Source organism: Gopherus flavomarginatus, chromosome 2 (genome assembly GCF_025201925.1).
Source record: "Gopherus flavomarginatus isolate rGopFla2 chromosome 2, rGopFla2.mat.asm, whole genome shotgun sequence".
In the NCBI taxonomy this organism is placed as follows: Eukaryota; Metazoa; Chordata; order Testudines; family Testudinidae; genus Gopherus; species Gopherus flavomarginatus.
The window spans coordinates 73470597-73494410 of record NC_066618.1 but is presented as its reverse complement, the minus strand read 5'-3'; the positions used below and the strand labels follow the sequence as shown (position 1 = coordinate 73494410).

The window sequence follows — 23814 nt, the reverse complement described above, 5'->3', positions numbered from 1 at the left end:
ATCACCCAGATGTTTCTTCGAGGTCTCCCATTAAAATAATAATCTAGCTCAACCCAGTTTAGCTTGAGAGATCTAAAAAGATCACAACAAAGGTGGTTCAGCTACAAGGAAAATACACTATTCTGTCTGACATCTACAGAATGAGATGCTCTTAGTTCCTATGTATTTTCTTGTCCTATGCTATCCTTTAAAGAATATACATAATTTTGAATTTGTACTTGTGCTTAATATTAGGTTTGAGAAGCATCTAGGTTTTGCAATGTTTTGTTTTATACTAGACTTGGTGTTATGCTGCTAATGCCTCTGCAAAGCTCTATTTGTTGTAAGTCTTGACTGCCCATGTACGCTAGCAGCAGGCACTTGCTTCAGTGCTGTGACATATCTATTTAATTAACACAGCTGTTCTAGCTACTGTGTGAAGCAATAAGCAATGGAGCCATATTGGAAATCGTGATTCATAAAAAGAAAAAAAATGTACAAAGCAACTTGAAAAATGAAACACTAAGAAACTGTGCTTTAAAAAACTGGATAAGTGTGTTTTATGTTTTGCGAGTATTCCTCCGTACAGTCAGATATCTTCGGATATTGTAAAAAGATGAAAAATGGTATTATCTGATATTCTAAATCCATCTTCCCCTGTCTTCATGAAGAACCTCATCAACATGCACGCAAAAACAAAGGATTCACCCAGAAACAAATATGAGGAAGTTTATCAGCAATCCTTACTGCTTTAGTATATATTTACAAAAATTTTGTACATCTCCACTGCAATAAAAGACCCTTGGCACGACCGCAGTTGGCCCAGGTCTGAGACCCACCTCCTTCATGGGGTTTCAGACCCCAAACTCCAGCCCAAGCCCAAACAGCTACATTGCAACTTTTAGTCCTGCAAGCCAAGTTGATTGATCAAGGCTCTGAGACTCAGTACTGTGGGGTTTTTTACTGCAATGTAGATGCAGGCTAATGCATCTATTTAGCATGCTATTGTGCCTCTAGATATTTGCAACATGATGTAGGAACAGGCCTACCAACACCAGACACCAGTATATTGAGCATTGCTTCATGGAAGATTTTCTTTTGTTAAAAGAAAAAAAAAATAGTAGATGTACATCTCTTCTTTCCTGTTAATTCTGAACACTGGTTTAGTTTTGAACCTAATGTTTTGCAGTATCAGCTTTAATAATCAAATAAATAATAAGCAAGGCTTTAATAAATTGAATTGCACAGTTCAATACACAGGAGTGATAAAGGGAAAGTAAAGACAACTAGAATATTTGTTTCCTGAAAACCATGTGAGTTAAATCCCTAGCAGTCAATTCCATCAATGCAGAGCACATGAACTATCCTCTTTTCCTGTAAATGCTTGCAAATATGTGATATAGCTGGACAGCGTACACTGGAAAATTTCTGCACACTAACCAGGCCTTATCTTTATTACATACGAGATCCAGCTGATACTTCCTTAGGACCAGACACTGGCTATTTTAAAGTATACAAAACATTAAAAAAATTAGCAATCCCGTTAGCTAAACTTGCTACCTGGTGGCACTTCTGGATAGTTGGGGTTGACTTGTGGAAATCCAATTAACTGGAGGAATAAAAGGTATTTTTTATGTTCATCTTTAGCATTGAAAATAAAATAGGAGTCTCTGATCAATGACAGAGAGGTAACCTGAACAGAGGAGCCTTAGAATATTGCATTTAGTATAGTCGTCCAGGAACCTGCGTTCAAGAAAGATCCACCTTTCCAGTACAAAATGAAGCAATGAATGGAAAGCCAAATAGCAAAATAGAAAAGCTTTTCAACTGAAACAGGTTCTCAATACATCCAAGAGGCAGTCATACATTACGAGTTCTTAATACTACAGATGATGGTAAGATACAAACTGTAAGATTCTTTAATGCAAGGAGCTGTTCCAACCTGCAACTGCAGACCTAGAAATGCACTGACCTTTCCTTTGACCCTTTTAAGAAGGATGAAATTTGTAAATTTTTTGGTTTTATGAACGTTCTAGCCCTTACCAAATCCAAGGTGTATCTCTTCTCTTAGACATAGTAATTTAGACAAACAAGTTGAAGATTAATTTGTTGGCTCCTCTCTAAACTTGAATCAAATTTAGAGATAAACTAGAACTGATCTTCAATGATACCTTGTCATTATAAAATAAAAATAAGAAGGTACTGAAAGGAAGGTACAGCTGCCTCATCCAACCACTTGTTCAGGGTTATTTCCATGGAAAACACAACTTCAATAGTTACCTACATTAACCAACTGAATCTAAAGTTTCAGGCAGAGGATGTTAACCATCTTAACACACCACATTCAAGAACCATAAAAAACTAATAGTTAGTTTAGAAATATGTTTAGAAAAGGACCTATGGCGATGAATTATTAAAGGATCACATTCTACTGAACAGTCATTAGAGCTACACTGATTGCTGAGGCTTGAACTGATTATGAGAAATTTAAGGTACTATTTGTGTATTTTAAGTTATGTCAAAGGTATAGAGAATGACTGGATCGGTGTGTTTTTAATTTGTAGAAATCCAAAGAAAATAAACATTCATCCCAGATTTAAATTAATATTCTAGGGTATCAGAAATGGATAATAAACTTCCCTGATACTCCCCCAGGAACGCTCTGATACAGAAAAAAAAAATCTCTAGCTTTGAGAGTATGTATCAGAAGTAAGAGAGTGTCTGGAATGTAGGGTAACAGAGTGTTGATAACCTTGAAGAATAAGCTATACTTCTTTGGGGTTTGCTTTTCACAAACAAACAAATCAGTAAACAAAATTTCTGTCTGAAGTTAACTGGTCTCTCCCTATTTTTAATTTGAATTATCTATACTTTTTTACCACTGGAGAGACTGGTTGGCTGAAAAAGAAAAAGTGGTTATGTTGGTTATTGTTCAGATATCTGCATTCTGGAACCCAAGACTGATTTTGACATAGAATGAGAATTTATTCTGGCCTAGCTGACTGCAAAACTAAGATACAGGGGCTTAGAATGGAAAAGTTCCTGCAGTCTAAACTATAGTTGTTGCCAGTTCTCCAGCTATAACAATAGTATCAGGGGTATTAATTCTAAGAAAAATAAAGGGATAGGGGAAGGGAGGGAGAAGAGATGTGCATTACCATTATAGTAACATTTCTTTTGTATTTGCCTATTGAAATAAAGATTTTTGTTCACTACTGTGTCTTCATTAATTGAAGTTTTGTTCCCAAATAACCATTTTTATTAAAGCTGAATGTGTTTGACTTACTGATCATTGTCAAAAGATAATGAAAACTACCCAATAACATCCAATGTGTAAGAGCAAATACAACAATGTAAAATACAATAATCTGATTAAACAAAAACAAAATGTATTTTAATCATGCAATTGACTGACTTGGGGATTTGTAATAAATATGGAGCCTTTCACCTCTAGATCAGTTGTACAAATTTCACTCAGTCAATAACAGGATTTTTCAAGTATTAATTCCCATGCTATCTATTTAATCTGATCCAATGAAGCGATGTCACTCCTAGAAGTGCCATTTTTGAGGACTTGTGAGAATGGCAATAACCAACACTATGCTGCTCACTAATTGGAGGAATCAGGTAGATACTATACAGCTAGGATGGCTTGTGTCATAAACAGATAGCTAAGGGTTAATGTCTCTTTCACCTATAAAGGGTTAACAAACAGTGACCTGCAAACACCTGACCAGAGGACCAATCAGGAGACAAGATACTTTCAAATCTCGTGGAGGGAAGCCTTTGTTTGTGGGTTTTGGGTTTGGCTTTGTTCTCTCTGGGTCCTGGATGGGGCTAGAGGTGCAACCAGGTTTCTGCCAATCTCCCTGCTACAGTCTCTTATCTATTCAGAATTGTAAGTAAGAAAAGGCGGTCACGGTCTTTTAATTTGTTTTTTTTCTATTTGCATATGTGTACTTGCTGGAAGTAGCTTAAATTGTGTTTCTGCTGGAGAAAGCTTCTTTCTATTGTCTATAAGCTAGAAAAACCCTGTATATTTACCATCTTGATTACAGTGACATTTTTTATGTTTTTCCTTCTTTAATAAAGTTTTCCTCTTTTTTTTTTAGAACCTAACTGATTTTTTTTTGGTTATCTTTTGTAAGACTCCAGGGAAGGGAGTCTGTACTCACCAGGGAATTGGTGGGAGAAAGGAAAGGGAGGAGGGAAGAAAAACCTGCTCTCAGCGTTTATCTGCGTATCTCCCTCCGGGGAAGAAGGGAGGGGAAGTGGTGATTCAAGGATTTGAATCACGGTGGTTTCCTAGTGTAACCAGGGAGGAAGAAAGGAGAGGGGAAGGGAAATGGCTTATTCCCCTTTGTTGTGCGACTCAAGGAATCTGGGTCTTGGGGTCCCCTGGGAAGGTTTTGGGGGGGGGACCAGAGGGTATCAGGCCCTAAAAGTTCCTGACTGGTGGCAGCGCTACAGAATCTAAGCTGGTAATTAAGCTTAGAGGACTTTATGCTAGTACCCATATCCTGGACACTAAGGTCCAGATTTGGGAATTATACTATGACAGCAGAATACTACAGCGATGGCATGGATGGATGAATGAAGCAGCTCCCTCCATGATTACTTAGTCTATCTCAGGATTTAAGGAGATTGGCTGTGGCATCTGTGACGTTATTGATATAATCTGGGACTATATAGAACATGGTTGCAACCAAGGTCCTGTAGTGGCACCAAATCTTATGTAAAGGAGGTCATATAAGGTGTCTAAGACCAGGTTATGGGTTGCTGGTTATGATTATGCTGTCTGTATGCATGTGTCATTTTGTGGTTGAAGTTATGAGTATTAGCTCTGTACTGTCTGTACTTCAAACTTATGCTATGCTTCTGGGAGACATCCCAGACAAGCTGGTGTCAGCTCTGCCTAGCCTGCTTGATGGCCCATTAAGGATCATCAGCTACACAACTGACCCATTGAGAGAAGGCAGATTTGCCTTGTAACTCAGCAAAGTATGCAGAGATTTGCCCATGTGACTCCAGACTCCATTTTGCTGTAATTTTCCACAGTAAGAACAAAGAAGTATTCTTACACCTGGAAAAGCCTATAAAAGGCTGATGCCTCATCTCCATCTCGTCTTCAGGCCTGCTTCTTACCTCTGGAGGAACTTTGCTACAAACTGAAGCTCTGAACAAAAGACTGACTGACCCATCCCAGCAGGGGATGTACTCCAGAGACTTGATTTGAACCTGCAGTTTACTCCATCACTGCTACAAGCTTGAACTAAGAACTTTGCCATTACTGTATGTAATTGATCCAATTTAACCAATTCTAGCTCTCATCTCTATCTTTTTCCTTTTATGAATAAACCTTTAGATTTTAGATTCTAAAGAATTGGCAACAGCGTGATTTGTGGGTAAGATCTGATCTGCATATTGACCTGGGTCCGGGGCTAGATTCTTTGGGATCAAGAGAACCGTTTTCTTTTATTGGGGTGTTGGTTTTCAGAACCATTCATCCTCAGGATGAGTGGCACTGGTGGTGATACTGGAAGACTGGAGTGTCTAAGGAAATTGCTTGTGTGACTTGTGGTTAGCCAGTAGGGTGAGACCAAAGTCCTCTTGGTCTGGCTAGTTTGGTTTGCCTTAGAGGTGGAAAAACCCCAGCCTTGGGCCGTAACTGCCCTGTTTAAGCAATTTGTCCTGAATTGGCACTCTTAGTTGGGTCCCGCCAGAACCGCATCATCACAGCATCACTATGTAGCACAGGCTGTGTTTATTTATTCTGGGAGCTAGAGAACCAAGGATAGTGGCATGGTCTCAGTCTGTGTTCAGCAGTCTCCAGAAAGTATCTCCTTTATGTTCATTACATTCAGGGCTCCCACTTCTCTACTGCAAAAAGCATTGCAAGCAAATTATCTTACACACTCCAAAGAACTCCCACTAATTAGAAGTGCTGATTTGAAGGCTGTGAAGTTCAGTTGGGCTAAACACCGCAAAATTAGAAAGCTTCTCCAAATGATAGCCATACTACTCAAATTATTTATGTCTGCAAAATTTGGGTGTAGCTGAAAAGCTCTGAGAACAGACTCTCTCAACACAAGATTAAGATGCTTGTAGATTCTGGTTCGGCCAAAGAGGAAATATCAACAGCAGCATTTCTTGTGGTATTTGGTAATTTCTGACCTCAACTGGAATCACAAAGTACAGATGTGAAAATGAAAACAAAAGTAAACCAAACTTTCAAAAATCTTGATGACCGTGACACAAAGTTTGAGTCACTTACTATTTTTTTCCAAATGAGTGAACCTGTTCCCAGTTGCAATTACTAAAAAAACTGGATTGCTGTATTATCCCATTGGAGACTTAAAAGACATTTTAAAGGAAATAAAATAGCAAAGTAATAATGAAAAGACTGCATATATTCAGAAATCTCCTGGGGAAATGAACACTTAAAATGTTAAACTGAACAAGTCTCTTCTTTCTTTTCAGGAACTATCGTCAATTATCATCAATTGAGAGTAGTGGACCAACAGCAAGGTTGATGTTAGGTTAATTTAACCTAATTTGCAGAGTTCACCTTGTATCTTAGAAAAATTAGACAGATTTTCCTGAACCTTAAGAACAGGTTTCTGCTCTACAGACTTCCCCACCAGTCCCCTCACCCAACCCCTTTCTTTAGGTTTGTCCTATTCAGTGGCAGACTATGCATTTTGGGCTTTATTCTCCATGGTAATCATGCTCCACCCAGGCAGGTAGAGGGGGGCTGTCCAAGAGCTAGTTACAGCTCCATGATTCTGAGCCACCTGGCTCCAGCACAAGTTAAACCTACAGAAAGCAGCTTTAATTTATGTAATTGACATATGGCCCCTCAGAGAATTTACACAATGGAGAATCAGGTGTAGCACTGTCTCACACTGCCATGCCCCATCCCCGTGTAACACTTCCTGGTCCCAACAAATTCCTTCTTCCCCCTGGAGAGTGGATTCCAACACCAAAGACATTTTCCAGTGGGACACACTGTCCACTTTAGGCTCATCTGTGCCAAGTTTAACTTGCGTCATTTATATGGCAGACTAGAGAATCCAGCCCCTTACCCAGAGAATCTGGCCGTCACAATGATCCCTAAACAAGATGTTAAATTTTAAAGGAAATAACATTCTGGCAAAGCATAAACTTGTCCATCTATCGGTGTCTGGGAAACTAACCCCTCCTAAATCCTGAGGTAACTTGATTTTGGTTACTCTAATTACTGCTGGTTTGTCACTATATTGGAGATGTAATAATTTAGGTCCTGTCTTCATGAAGCATGGAAGCAGTTGAGCTGTCAATCACAGATGAGTCACATCAAGCAAAAATCAAAAGAGAATTCCTCAAAAACTGACAAAACAACATTAAGTAGAAGATTTTCCACTATTTGCAGTGTTGTTATAGCCATGCTGGTCCCAGAATATGAATGAAACACAGAAGGTGAAGTAATATCTTTTAATGGATCAACTTCTGTTAGTGGCTAATAAGAAAGAGACTGAACCACTACCATCTGCAGGACATGCTCAAATCTCAATATTTTTAATATAAAAGATTTAGGTTTACTGTGCGTATTCTGGGAAGCACTGGTAAATCTATGTGCCCTTTCCATTTCAAAAAAAAAACTTTCAGTATTCCGTTTCATCAGTTCTGCTACCATATTTTCAATACCATTCCCTGGATGATCTCCTTCAAGCCATTTCTGGATGTCCAGATAGAAAATTTAAGATTTTCTGCTGCTCCTGTTCTCTTGATTCTCCAAAGATCATTTCCAGAAGCTTGATTTGATTATGAGTCTTTAACGTAAGCAATTCATCATCACATTCACCAAGATGTTCTTTCAGCTTCATTCACCTTTTCTTTAATTTCATTTAGGTTGGCTTTCATTTGAGCTATCTCAATTTTAACGTGTGTAAAAGCTCCATCTACCTTATTTACTGTTTCTCTGATTTGAAAGATCTCCTCCATTAAGTCCTTAAGCGACGACTCAACGGCCATTTTTGGCTTCAGCTGTTTGTCAAGAGAGGTCAACAACTGCCTCAGTCTTTTATTTGTCTGAACAACATTCAAATTGGTTTCAGAGCAATTGTTTTGTTCCTGTTCACTGCCATCCTAGCTTTAAAATAATAACAAATTACCTCATTTCTAGTGTGGGTTTTATTTCTTTACCACATTACCTGAGGCACAGAGCAGGACAGCAGTTTAAGAACTACCTTCCCTTGGACATATTGCCCTAGAGTTCTGCTAGATTAGATCTGTAGTATACACAATTATTGTCTGCATTTATATAGCATCTTCCATCCAAGGATTTCAAGATGCTCCACAGACATTAATTAATTTAGCTTCATAACATCTCTGTCAGATAGTAATACTTACCAATCCTTTATTTTATAAATGATGAAATTGAGGACCAGGAAATAAGGCCCAATTTTAAAATCCTTATTTATCAAAGTACTTTACTTGTGTGAGTAAGAGTCTGTAGGATTAGGGCCATAAGTCATACAAGAAGTCTGTGGCAGTGCTGGAAATAGAATCTAGATTTTCTGATTTCCAGTCCTGTGCTTTAACCACAAGATCATCTTTCCTCCTTCATATGAGCAAAGCATATAAGAACAAAAGGAAGTTAACTAAGACAGTGATTCTCAACCAGGGGTCTGAGGCCCCCTCGGGCACCGGAAGCAAGTTTCAGTGGGTCCGCCAAAATAAACCAGAGAGCACAGCTGGTGCTAGAGTCACTGGAGCCCAGTGAAGAAAGCCAAAGCCTGAGCCCCGCTGCCTAGGAACAAAGCTGAAGCCTGAACCCTTCTGCATGGGGATGAAGCCAATTTAGCTTTGCGGAGCTCCCTGTGGTGTGGGGCCTTGGACAATTGCCCTGCTTGCTATCTCCTAAAGCTGACCCTGGCTTTTAATCTACTGGATACGCAGAAAAACATTTTTTGTGGCACAAGTGGGCCACAGAGTTTTTATAGCATGTTGGGAGGGGGAAACTCAGAAATAAAAAGGTTGAGAACCCCTGAGCTAAGGCACATACAGTATTCATGAAACTGGAGGTTACTTGGTTAGAAAATGATGTGCTAGTCATGATGTTCAGTCTTCAGCAAGCCTGTATGATGTGGCTTATTAACCTATGTGGCTATCAAAGGCAGAGCCTCAAATCAGTGGATGAGAAAGATAGTCTTCTAAAATATGGGGTTCCTGTGAGACAGACTGGAGTGATTTAAATCAAACTTGATTTTAAAAAAATTGTTGATTTAAATCAGGCTAAGGCTCTGTAAAACTAATCTGAAAATTTCTGCTATTGCAATTTTAGATTAAAATGAATGATGGTCTAAATAACAGATTTTTTTTAAATGCCGCTATTCGTAGGGTATCTTATCTGAACTTTACAAAACTTCTGTATGCAAAAAATTAAACACTAAAAATTAAGGCCTAATCACCTACACACTAAAGTTGGCATGTAACTTTATTCACATGAACAGTTCTATTGACTTTAATTGGACTACTAATGAACTTAAAGTTAGGCATGTGCTTAACTGTTTGCAGCATCAAGGCCTGAATTTGTATTTTTATTAAAATATTTTCTCTTGTGGGCTAAAATGTCTGTCACAACAGTTGCTTCAGTGCTAATAATGTAAAGTTAGAGATTTTCAACACATTAAGAAAGTTATTGGGAACTTTTTCATACACATAGGCCGAAGCTTTTTTTTAATTTTTAGACTCCCAAATACATATTTAGGCCCCTACTTTTGAGATTTTTAAAAGCACTTAAGTGACTTAGGAGCACAAGTCCCCTTGATTTCAAACTGCAAACTGATGGAGGAACATAGCCAGGTTGAAGTATTTTGGCTTTCTTGACTTGCAGAAGTTTGCTATGTTGGCAGCTGGTGTAGGTTGCAAACAACAGGATGGGCTATTTACTTACCAATTTTGGGTTTGGGTTTGTGTTGTTCTCACAGTAAGAAGACACTTGACTTGTCTTTGTCAGCAGAGAAGACAATTCTAAGTGTGAAACTTCTTCATATAAGAAATCTACATAAAATCAGAAAGTCTATCAAGTATTAGGAAACTCAGTATGGAAAAAGGTAGTAAGCACCCACATTAACATTTTAAGACTATAAAATGGAGGAAGAGTGAAGAACTAGCAGCAAGCAAATTAAAAAAAATCAATATATATTAAAAATAATTTACATTTTTAAATCAATGATTAAAAAAATAATGATTCTTATCCATCCTGCTGTGATACATTTAGAAAATCATAAAGAGAAAAGGTAGATGGGGACTGATTCTCATTGACACGAAGACCCCTTTTCACGGTCAGAATGGCGTAACACAGCCTTTGTGTAAAGGAAACTCATGCTGAGATGAGTGTGTACCACCACAAAGTGATAAGTGGTAGCTATTAGAAGAAATCCAGAACAGGATGTTGGAATATTTCAGGAACTGAACATAGAGAGATGGATATGAGATTACTATCTGTAGGAATGCCATGGCAAAGAATTAAGCAACAACAAAGAAAATAATAAATGAGCAACACTGAGAAGAGGGGCTGAAACACATCATAGCGATGATATGAAGAATAGCCACCAGCACTGGTGAACGCTGAGATGCAGCTTTATGAAAATTACTATTTAAAACAGTCACAGGGTTCTAGCACAAAAACAGCCATTTTGAACTTCTTTTCCTTACTTGCTGTATGCCTCACCAATTGTGTACAAAACTGTGTACCAAAAAGCACTAGTCAAGCAAAATTTATGGTAGTTTAACTTCACAGTCTCGCTTCCAGTAACTAATACAATGTTTAATGGTTGCACAGCAAAATAAATCCTATGATTGCAACATTTTTTTTAAAAGGTAAATACTATATTTGCTATATTATTTGCCAGGTCTTCAGTCACAACCCAAGAACGTAACCCATTCATTACAGAAAATATTGCTCAAGGGAAACTGCTTTAAACTGATTTATGTGGTAGACATCGAAAGACAACCCAGTCAAATTGGACAATGTGGCAGATGGTAATGGATTTATGCATATTTATGTAGCATGTATTTACTTGTCACCTTTGTTATCCATCTTCCACCTCCCTCCCCCACCCTTTCCCCCCTCAAAAAAGGAGATGGTAATTTATAATAACTGTGACGCTGTGACTGACTGACTCTCCCTTCACAGTCTTTTCCTTTGGACAGCCTAGAAACCAGCATGCTTTGTGAAGCTATTTTAATTGTTTTACAGTTTTATTACAAAACATCCTGTCTGTTACACTTGTTTCCTCGGGCTATCATAACAATGTTAGTTGCTACTGCTTATATTTCCCCCCGGGTATCTGTTTTTTACAGTTACAATTAAAATCAGTAAGTGGCTCACCAGCAAGATAACGTTAATTTGTTTTTTTAAATTTATTTGACCTTATAAATAAGCAACTAACATATTAAGGCAGAAGATGTACATCAAACAAAATGTCATCATTGGCATATATTTTTGCAATATCAGGCTTTCGGGTTCTTTTTTGCCAAAAGAGCAAACCTATTAGTTGAGAGATACAACTGTTCTGAAGCAATTTAGAATAAATAGAAGAAATACACTCATACTGTATTTAACATAAATATGTAAAATTTATTTATAAAAACCACATCAAGGTTCTGGTTTTAAAACTCATAAAACACCACCAAAGAAAGAATCTGAGAATAGGTTTTTAGAACAGATACACTAAAATTACTCCAACTTTACACATTTTTTCTAGTGTTTAAATGCACTTGCAGAAAGAACAGCAAAAACAAGCGAGATAAGACCACAACCTAAAAGCCCTAAATGAATATAAAACAATATATTAAATTCTGAAGGCATTTATTCCTATAGATATAACTAGTGTAAAAGAATGCCTATCCAAGCTTTAGGCACCCTGGCCAGTAATTAAAAATACAATCTTATGCCTGCTCTAGACACAAACTCGCATCCCTTTACTAAAGATGTATTTTAAAATTGAGTTCATTAAACCAATGCAAAAACCTCTACAGACTGTCTTATTTTGATCCTAAGGGTAGCTTATATCAATGTAGTTTAAGCAGATCCCTTATTGACTTAAGATATACTGAATTCAAACTGAAATAAACAGTGTCTATGTAGGGTTTTGCAACAGTTTAATTTAGTTTTTAAATCTATTTGTGAAAACAAGCTCTTAATTCTATAGGGTAGGCATAGCCTAAGTCAACACAAGTTACGCCAATGATCATAAACTGCTATAATTACATCACTTGTGCATGTTCACACAACGCTCCTGCTGTCAGCGGAGCACGTCCACAATTGCTGCTCTAGCATCAACAGTGAAAGCGGTGCACTGTGAATAGATACTCCACTGTGCAACTCACCAGCTTCTGCAGCTAAGATTTATGGGAAGGTAGAGTGGACACAGTGCATCATGGGAGCGGGGTTCAACATGCTATGATGCAGTTTCTGTCCCATCATTCCATGGGCATTTGAATACGTTTCGCACCATTTTTCAGTAGCCCCAGTTTACCACGCACCTGCCATCTGTGCCTGAAAGCATGGATCCTGCACTGGTCTCTACTCTTGTGGTCAGTGTTATGAACACAACACAGCTGATCATGCAGAGGCTTCAAGATGAGGCAAAGGGTCTAGGGTTTGTTTTTTTTAAGGGATCACTGCAAACGACTAGGGACAATATTGTAAATTCTCCCACCATTTTCCACAGACGGTGGTCATTAAAGCTGATATCTCACTCCTGAATATAAGCAAGGATACAAGAGTGCATCTCCTGCATGTATGCAGTTTCAGACCAGGTCCCTATGCTGCTCACTTGAGTGCTGTTTTGGTCCCTGCACAAGTGATTGCTGAGTGGCGTGGAAAAGTTTCCTACAATGGGGGAAGGAACAAAGTAGCTCTGCCAAGGAACCTTCAGCAGAGGATTGATGAGTACCTCCAGGAAAGTTTCCTAGGGATCTCTCTGGAGGATTCCTGTGAAATCTTGGTGTGTATTAACACACTATTCCGCAGGGCCCTCACTGCGTAGCTTCACAGGAGAATGTGAAGCAGATGCAAACACAGTTAGTCTTGTACATTTCTATCCCGTAACCCACTTATAGCATATAACAAAGAAAAGAGCAGCTCTACCTCCTATAACCAAGCAGTATCAACTCAAAATGAGCACTTACCAAAGCTCCCCTCTCCTGTATCATGAGTGTCAGAGCCAGAGCGCTGGGACTAGCTTGAACCCTCTGCGGTTGAGAAGAGATCTTGGCTTGCCACGGTACTGGACAACCCTGTCACCCATCCATCTCATCTCATCCTCCAACTTGACCTCCTCGTCCACCACTTCATCCTCAGGGTTCAGTCTGCTATCTGCTGTCTCCAGCCCGCCCCACAAAAGTATCCATGAGCTGGAGGTTGTGGAGGTAGGGTCACCATTGAGGATGGCATCCAGCTCCTTATAGAAGCGGCAGGTCTTCGGCACAGCACCAGAGTGATGGTTTGAATTCTGCCTTCTCCCTTGTCTTCTGGTATGCCTGCCTCAGCTCCTTTATCTTCGCACGGCACCGATACATGTGCCATTCACAGCCCCTGCCCAACATGCCACAAGAAATCTTCCCGTACATATCAAAGTTCCCACGGCTTGAACAAAGTTGGATCTGCACAGCCTCCTCTCCCTACAAAGCCAGCAGATCCAACAACACCAGCGTATCCAATGCAGGAAATCATTTTGTGCATGGAGCTGCCTTTCAGCTGGAAAATTGCGATGTGAGCTCTCCACACCAAGCACACAGGAAGTGGAATTTCAAAAATTCGCAGTCCTTTAAAGGGGGAGAGATGTGTGCCGGTGCACTTGTGTGCAGGGGCAACGGAGTTCAAACTGCTGACCAGAATAGTCAAGATGGGCATTGTGCAACATCTTCTGAAGGCTATTTACGGCAACATAACCAAGTGTAGTGCCTACACTGACACTGCGTCAATCTAACTTTGTCCCAAAAAGCTCTGTGCCTCTCGTTGAGGTGGTTTTATTTTGTCGGCATAGCAGGAGAGTTCAATCGGCAGGAGAAACATTGTAGCGTGTATACCTCCACTGTTTTGTTGATGAAAACTGACTTCTGCTGACAAAACTGTGCATTGTAGACAAGGCCTTAGTCTATGATCCTGCAATTACCAGTGTACGATTGGACTGCTGCACCCATGCAGAACCCTCTTGAAGTCAATAAGCCTTCAATTATCTCAGGAGCACTCCCTATTAAACCGGGGAAGTGGGAGATATTAATTAAACGGTCCTTACTGAAGGAGCCATTCAGTCACAAGTGGAGGGGAAGAAAGATAGGAAGGAAATAAAGGCTTGGCCCATGGCATTGGTGAGCATAGAGAAGGAACAGGAGATTAGTTATCTAAGACTAAAGATAGTAAACATAGTACATCCTCAAAGCAAGAGAAGGATATGTTCTCTCTCTCTCAGTGACTAAAATCCTCAGTTCACCTCATGGAACCAAATCCTCCGCAAAGCAATCAACACCCTGACCTTCTCAACTTTAGCCTACGCCTAGCATCTCCCTCCAAGCTATCAAACATTTCCTTCTGCAATAAAAGCCCTTATTAACCCCCCAACCACCTAGTTACAAGAGCTCTGATCCCTCCAGACTCTAGTCCCAACATTGTTACAGTGCAGTTATGTAAGGTTAACACTAAAGTCTGTACCAAATCATATATTCTGTCACAAAAATAAGCTTATTTCTGGAAATGATCATTAAATAGTCAAAAGCAGGATGTTATGACCAAATGAAATATTAGTATTACTAATAAAATCAATACTCCAGCTCTTATGTTAACTTTGATATTTGATAATGCATGTGATTCTTTTAATTAAAAGAATCAATTAAACTTAGAATCATAGAATATTGGGGTTGGAAGGGACCTCAGGAGGTCATCTATAAAAAAAAATTGATTTTTGCCCCAGATCCCTAAGTGTCCCCCTCAAGGATTGAACTCATAACCCTGGGTTTAGCAGGCCAATACTCAAATCATTGCGCTATCCCTTCCCCCACAATAAATTAATGGAGATATCCTGGGGGGAGGGATAGCTCAGTGGTTTGAGCATTGGCCTGCTAAACCCAGGGTTGTGAGTTCAATCCTTGAGGGGGCCATTTGGGGAACTGGGGTAAAAATCTGGGGATTGGTCCTGTTTTGAGCAGGGGTTTGGACTAGATGATCTCTTGAGGTCCCTTCCAACCCTAATAATCTATGATTCTATCTCCTAGAACTGAAAGGGACCCCAAAAGGCCATTGAGTCCAGTCCCCTGCCTTTACTAGCAAGATCAAGTAATGATTTTGCCCCAGATCCCTAAGAGGCCCCCTCAAGGATTGAACTCTCAATCCTGAGTTTAGTAGACCAATGCTCAAACCACTGAGCTATCCCTGTTCATCCTTCTATATTGCAGAATGTCCATCCCAATAGCAATGCAGTGAAGTAAACATCACCTTAGCATTCAGGCCACAGAAAATGAAGGAAAATGCTCACCATGAAGTAAGCATAAAGTGATTGTTGGTGAATTGCTCATCCTTTAAAATCCTATTATCTTCCAATTCTTTAAAAACAAGTCACTGCTGAACAAAAGCTGTATTTTCATGAAACATATCCAAAAGGGGGTTCTTTTCACATGTTGCAAGTCATTCAGTTGACAGGGCTGGGTCCTATCCATTTTAACTGGGTGGCTCAGGGTACTGAGCAAAGCAGTGGCATGAGAAAGGAATGTGTATGTGGCAACATCAGACATGTAGCCACAAAGTGCTAAGCCACCATAAAATAAGCCAGAAAAGGCTTTTGGGTGGGACTCAGGAAAAGGAAAGCAAAGAAGTCAGCCAGCTGAAATGCAAACCAGTATACCCTGCAGGGAGCAGCAAAGGAGTTTCTAACTACAAGATCAGTAACACCAGTGTAAGTACATTGATGTAGTTACACTAGGGTAAATCCTCTTAAGCAGACTTGCTGCACCAACGTAAAATGGGGCTTGCAGCTTATTCCAGCAATTTACCAGATAAACTGCTTTGTGACAGGGCAGCACCGCTACTTTAAGGCTTTTCCCTTGTATGACATCAATGTAGTGACACTATTGCAATTTTTAATTGTTTTCCCCTAATGTAGACAGCCTAGTAGGCCCTTGTAAAAGTGGTCCACCATACAGTATTTACCCTTGAGCTTGCATTTGTCCTCAGACATATCACTAGCCCCTACTGGGAATGAATTATATCTGCATACCATAGCCCAGTTCCTAATAAAAAGCTGTCTACTAAGAACCAAAATGTATTTGCCCTGTCCTAAGAAGGGCATCATACATGGCCAGAAGATATGTAAAGGCACCACAGAGGTGCTCAGCACCTACTGTGTGCTCAGTGCCTTTCTGGATCAGGATCAAAGGACAGGTCTTCCCAGTGCTGTCAGTTCCATACCTTTGAAAAACATAAGCATAGAGCAAAAATGTATAAAAATCAAAAGCAGAAAGGGAAGCCATGGTAAAAATGTGTTTGATATCTACTTCTCACACTTATAATATACTGTGTAAGGGATCATTTTCCAGGGATAGGCCCCCTCTGCTGGTCACAATTTTTTAAAAGGTGATTTATTTTAGAGCATCTAAGTGCACAAATATTACGGTGAATACTGTGGTTTTTCTTATGTTCAAATAAGCCCTGAACAAAATATGAAAAAAATACATTTGATGTTGCTTATGAAGAAAAATAAACAGATTATGGAAAAGTTAACTAGCTAATCACTAAAGGGAATAAGTGGGCTGGTTTTTATTAGTATTAGCTGGACAGTTCCTTACCTTTTTCCTTTTCAAAAAATACTAACCATCCATTAGTAAAATTTGCATGCACTTTACTTTTTGAAAAAAATATCCCCTAGATCTGAACAGTCCTGGACACAGAAATATATTATAGTGGACAGGTCTGTACCCTTTTCTACAAAGAATGGTAAAAGCATCTCAGGAAGGGAGTCATACTGCAGTCAGTATTCAGAGGGGTAGGTTTGTTTCTCAAAAACTGATATTTCGTTATTTCATGTTTACAGTGTCCTCAGCATTCCAGAATTCTGTTTATGATTAGCAACATTACAATAAATTATCTCGCCTTCCCAAGGTGCTAGAGTATCTCATTCCTGCAAAGCAAGCAACTCTCAGGAGCTGACTACTGCAGCAGTCAGGCTTGGGAGCTATAGCACCCCAAACGACTAATCAAGGACAAGAATAGATATGAGATTTTTACATACACACACGCTTCATCTCACAATTTCTCTTCAATGCAAAGGGCCTGATTCAGTCTGAGTTTGTGCAGGGAATTCAGGATAGACAGCTCAGGTGCCTGTTCTCGCTGGATAGGGTCTGTGACTAAGGTTACATCTACACTACAGCCTATGCTAGCAAAACTTATGTCACTCAGGGATGTGAATATTCCACCAGCTCCCAAGCGATACAAGTTACACTGACATAAGTATTCGTGTGCACAGTAGTATGTTGGCGGGAGAGCTTCTCCCGCCAACATAGCTTATGCAGCTCGCAAAGGTGGTTTTATTATGCCAACGGGAGAGATGTCTCCTGTCAGCATAGAGCATCTTGACTAGACATACTGCAGTAGCACAGCTGTATCATTAAAGCTGCACCACTATGCATATAGACATTCCCTAAGGCTTCCCTAGGACACACAGATTTCACCAAACACACACACACACACACACACACACAAAACCCCACTCCTTCAAATGTAATTATTATTATTTAATTATTTTTACTGCAGTAGTGCCCAGGGACACCATTCAAGAATCAGAGTTTACAATCTAGTGCTCTACTCTAGTCCTGAAAGGACAACAATGCAGGCAGACTCCTGGATATATGTAATTCTCAGTACAAGATCAGGCTCCAAGTTATAAGACGATGCATGGATATTTTATCTTCTTCACTCACTTTGATCCAGAGTTCTGCTACTAGGTTCATTAGCATTTGGCATCTCTAAATCTACCCAGTGTAAAGGAATCAATACAAATATATAAATAAAAGATATCCAATAAATTATCAAGTTCCACATACACAAATTCCACCGTCTAGTAGAAAGCTGCATATTTCTAAAGCAACACTAACAACTTAACAGTAAATCAATGGAGTATGGCAAGTGTACAAAAAATTAAGCCCCCCATTAAAAAGATATTGAAGACTTTCTTGTCTCCATTTCAAAATGTAAGATAAGGTATTTTGAAATTAAATTAATGTAATTCATACATTAATTCAAGGATGGAAAACCCCAGCTGCAAAACATGGATCTAGGCTGATCCAGCTAAACACTTAAGTGCATGCTTAATTTTAAGTACGTGAGTAGTCCAACTGAAGTCATTGCTGGATCAAGGCCCCCATGTACACTTTACACAGCCATCTAGGAACTGCTTCTATAAAATACCGAAGACAATGGACAGAATGTTTATCAATCCACTGCGTTGCTTCAGACTGTCAGGTATCAATGCCTTCCAAGGTATCGGAAAGTCGTTTGTAGCCCAAAGTGTTTTCAATCAATAACATTTATTAAAATTAAATGTATTACCACAGGCTGCTATCTATCTCAATCAGCCCACAATGAAGAAAATATAATACTCTACCTTCACATTTCAAATACAACTATGAAAAAACTTCTAATCCATCTATTTCTTCTACTCAAGTGTACTATCAATGATTATTGGTAATGTTTATATTCCAGGAGCACCCAACATCCCCCTCCTCAGGATAGATGCCCCATTTTGTTATCTGCTATGCAAACACAAAAGACAACACTTTCTTTGCACCAAAGAATTGACAATCTAAACAGACAAGATAAACAGTAATACAAAGACACCAAATAAGCAGACTGTCAAAGGTACATATCTTAGTGTTCTACATATATAATTTTATTTTACCATAGTTTTTGTGAGTTACACAGATAGTATATATGTAACTCATAAAAACTACAGTAAAAGAACATTATTAAGGTTACAAAATCAAGCACTCAAAAGTTATGAAATGCCAGAATTATGGTTGACTGACATGGCCCACAACACTGAGCGCTGCAATTGCAGGGAAAGTCCTGCTCAGGTCCACAGTATAGCATGCTTAGCACAGATGGAATTTCAGAGATTTTAGCTGTGAAGTTTGAGCAAGTCTCTACTAAGCACGTGCAAACTGCATTTTTTCAAAAGATTTACACCTTAGCCTAATTTGGGCTGATTTTCACAGGAACAGCGACAGACATACATCCCTGACACAAAGACCACCTCTCTGCCAAAGTTCAAGTCCCTGCTCCAAAGCATGCGGGATCTAGAGCTCTACAAAGAAAAGGCCACCAGTTTTTAACAAGAGCAAAACAATACATTTTCATTAGCCTCGCTCTCAGAAACAGTTGGTCTGTTTTGGCTGAAATTTTCCCCCCAAAATTCAGCCTGAGATGCCCAGCATTGAAAATTCCAGCCCAAACAATTAACATTTTGCAAAGTTACAAGCCACTGAAAATAGAATCTTATAATAGGAAGCATCAAGCAACCTAAGTACTAGGTGGATGCTACCAGATCCACCAATAATACACACTCACCGACTGTTAACTCGAGTTATATCTACACTGAGCTGCGGTGCAAACTACAGCGGTATGAACTGCAGATCACACCAAAGTGTTACACACTAATTGCCCTGTGTGGACACTGCTAACATGAATAATAAGGTACCTAATTCGCCTTCACATAGTCCTGTCTGACACTATCCTTATCCTCCCTAGTAGATCCAGAACAAATAAAATATCTCTACACTGTGACTTTCAAGAGCACACACCCCACTTCACAGGTGACTAGTCCAGAATTTGTAGGGTTGTCCAGTATCACCCAAACCACACTGCATTTACTCTCCTAAGCAACTCTTCTCCTTCAGCTCCCTTATATGCTAAGTTCCTTCAATTCCCATGGGAAGTCAGTGGGATTTAAGGGTATTCAGCACTATGCAGAAGAATTGGATCCTAAGTAATTTCACATGAAGGGCAATTAGCCACTTCAAGTCATTCCACTTCACAATGCGACTTTGGTCATGAATCTCATAATCTGGTGCAAAACACTGACACAACTAACAAAAAAGATGTAGATCATCATTGCTATATAATACAGTCCTTGATGCTTAACTAGGGCATATTCATGTTGCATGTTCCACATAGCTCATCACTTAATGGATCTGGTATGGTACCTTTATAATAATAATGGAGATATACCCATCTCCTAGAACTGGAAGAGACCCTGAAGGGTCACTGAGTCCAGCCCACTGCCTTCACTAGCAGGACCAAGTACTGATTTTGCCCCAGATCTCTAAGTGGCCCCCTCAAGGACTGAGCTCACAACCCTGGATTTAGCAGGCTAATACTCAAACCACTGAGCTATCCCTCCCCCCTATGATATAACAGCTGTCATGTAGCGATTTACAAGAATGAAGTGATGCCTTAGAAATCCTAATTTTATAAAAAATAAAGTACAGATAATCCACTACTGAGCTTTGAAGAGGCCTAATTTTCATTTACACTTAAAGTATTCTGGCTTTGTAAAAGGGGCCAAAGGTGGGCATAAATGTAAGGTCCCTAAAATCCACTGGGAAATGAGTCCCTTTATCTAGCCACTGACCAGAGCCGTTTATTATATTTAAATTATTAATCAGTCACTCCTCTTAGTTCTAAGACTAACATGACATTGGTTCACAATGTATGGGCAATAGATTTGTGAAATCAAGCTTATTATGAAACTAAGAACAGTCCCCAAATGTGCATCATTAACTAACCAAGATGAGCAGCCTTTGCTTATGTTGATAGAACCTTGTTCCTTGTCTATTTCCATTCATTTCAATGGGACTACTTGAGGAATCAGATATTACTCCAGATTGGCAAGGGTAGCAAAATCTGACCCAGGAAAGTGCATATCTATCCAAAATCTTAGACTGTAAGGGAACATGTGATGTATTAACAGTATTAAATTGTTACTGCATTAACATTTAACTAGATTTAAAACAGGCAAAAAGTGTACCTTGGCCTCAGGCATAGAAAAGACAGAACTTAGAGATGGGAATGGTTTGTGGTGCCCTAGAAGCTACAGTTAGAGCATTAACTGCTGGATCTAGTATCAGCCTCAATAAGTTTTCCAGTGGCCATAAGAGAAATGTCTGAGGAAGAGACACAAAGAGAGATACAGAAAGAAAAAGAAAAATCTGGAGTGAAGCAAGACCAGACATGAAGAATAGAATAAAAAAAAAAAAAATCAATGTAGGCAGAGAAAGTTATATTTTATATTCTAGAAAGCCAAATATTATGACTACATGTAAATACACATTGAAGATAGTTAATAACAATCATATCCAGCATGACAAATGTACATAGCACTTTACAGAGTAAGAGAGGTTCCCTGTCCTGAAAAGATAAGAAATTACAAAAGTCTGTGTATATACACACACAAGTATATATTCAGCATGGACTAGCTGTGATTCTGATTAAATACCCCCTCACAGGAGAAAAGGGTAGCAGTTTAAAGAGACCTTAAAATAAATAAGAATCAGGCCCACAAACCTCTATAAAGACAGTGGGCATGGTTTTCATATACACCAAGGTCTCTTCATACCACCGTAGCAGTGAAAAGTTCCCTTTAATTGAGTGGAATTTTTGCCCACTTTTGGACACTTCATATCTGCAAAACAGCACAGATCGGTCTTAGTGTAAGGGAGAATCCGGGCCAGAGCGTCTTGGCAAAAAAAAAAAAAAAAAAAGATACAGTAAAGATACATCTGGGATTTTATCTTTTTGTTTTAAACCTATGTGAAAAGAAAAAAAAAACTGCCATTTTTGTGATGTATAAAAGAGAGTTTGGGATCTGGTTCCTAACTAAAACGTAAGATTGGGAAAGTCCCTTTGTTTTTATTGTTTTTATCATAAACAAACATTTGGTTACTGAGGATGTTTTTTATTTTTAACCCTGAGCTAATGGTATGTCACGCTGTATTAGCTTAGTGTTTATAACGGGGTGGGAAACCTACAGCACGGATGCCAAAGGCGGCACATGAGCTGGTTTTCAGAGACACTCGCATTGCCCAGGTCCTGGCCACCGGTCCGGGGGGCTCTATATTTTAATTTAATTTTAAATGAAGCTTCTTAAACATTTTAAAAACCTTATTTACTTTACATACAACAATAGTTTAGTTATATATTATAGACTTATAGAAAGAGACCTTCTAAAAATGTTAAAATGTATTACCGGCACACAAAACCATAAATTAGAATGAATACATGAAAACTCGGCACACCACTTCTGAAAGGTTGCCGACCCGACCCCTGGTATATAATCATGTCTCCCTCTAGCGGCTGGCTCCAGTGACTATAAAAGCTTACTCTTTCAGCTAAATAAATTTCATTTAGCTCACGTGGCAGAGGTTTTTTGTGCTGATGGTCCCACGATTGACATTAATGCATTAATGCATGTGGTGCCTATATACATACAGCACAGATGCATGTGGATATGATGCAGAACAGTACCCAACATGGGACTGAGCTCTTGTACACCCTAGACACTTGGGGTAAATATATATAATAGACAAAGTATGTAATGTACTAGTTCAGTGCATGTCACTGTCTCTCCACGGTTTTAACCCCTGCTGATGACTGTGGTATCTGAACAAATGCTGCCAACATGGGTTAATATAGACTACTACTGGCTTAAATTTTACAGATGCAGTGCTCAGTCTTTCCAATTTCTAATTTTAATACTCCATCTTTCCAGCATGGGAGTCAGCAGGAAAAAAAGGAAATATGGAGCCCTACTGAGTCAAGAAGATTTAATGAATAGTAACATGAATGAAAAGTAACCTTATTTTTAAAATACACATAGCCTGATTTTCAGGGACAGAGCTATACCAAAGTCCTTTCTTCGCAGTCTTTTGGTGATTTGCCCCATAATCATTTTCTTTTCTTTAGTTCACCCATCCTCCCCTTTTCACAGTACTTTTTTCTTCTGTGTCTTCACGGAGTCTTTTCTGTTATCTGTCGTATCTCTATTCCTAGCAAAGGATTTTTTTTCTTTCCTGCTCCTTTCCCTTCCAGTAAGGCCCACTAAACCTTTTCCCTCTCCCCGCTCTCCCTTGATGAACTCTATTCCCTTCTCAGGTTCCTCATCTCATTTCCCTGTCTTCTCATTCCACCACCATTCAGCTGAAAGGATAGGAATGAAGCTGATGCTGGCACCTCCTAGTACTTGAAGAGGAAGCCAGCCACTAACACCTTCACTTTTGCGTCTGCATCCCAAGCTCTATACACAAACTAATAAGTGTAACTGCCTCTGTGGTTGGCCACTCTCTAAACATAGACTGTTTCTGAATGCCCTCTCCTCACTCAAACATACCTCCCTTCCCTTCTCTCTTGGCTCCTCCAAACTCTTCTTGCATCACTACCAGGCTCCCACTTCAGACTCTCCTCTCTGCGCCCTTACAGCCCTGCTTTATTAATTATTATTATTTGTATTACCATAGCACCTAGAACCCTGGGCACGAATCAGGACTCCATTAGACTAGGTGCTGTACAAACACAGACTCTTTCCTCTGTATTCTCTTCCCATGCAATTATCTTCCCCACCTCCTATTCTAGGAGATCAGTCTCTACCTACTACCATTTTATAATCACTTCCCCAAAGTTCTCTACCATCCCTAAAAATCTCCCTTATCCCTTCTGCAAGCCCAACTCTGATTCTCCTCCCTAAAATCTATCCCCCATGTCTGGGTTCCTCACATTCTCTGCCTCCAGTTCTCTTGCCC

The 23814-nt window shown here is 39.3% G+C and overlaps 1 protein-coding gene across 2 annotated transcripts in view; it reads right to left on the bottom strand.

The window, feature by feature from the left end:
- The window catches only part of RARB (retinoic acid receptor beta), a 674993-nt gene that overhangs the window by 433941 nt on the left and 217238 nt on the right, over positions 1-23814 (bottom strand). The window contains exon 3 of one of the 2 annotated variants that reach the window (XM_050938490.1): positions 9917-10023. The exons of the other annotated variant lie outside the window; for it this stretch is intronic. The gene's annotated coding sequence lies outside the window, so the exon portion shown is untranslated. The remainder of the gene's footprint in view (positions 1-9916; positions 10024-23814) is intronic. 2 annotated transcript variants of the gene reach the window in all.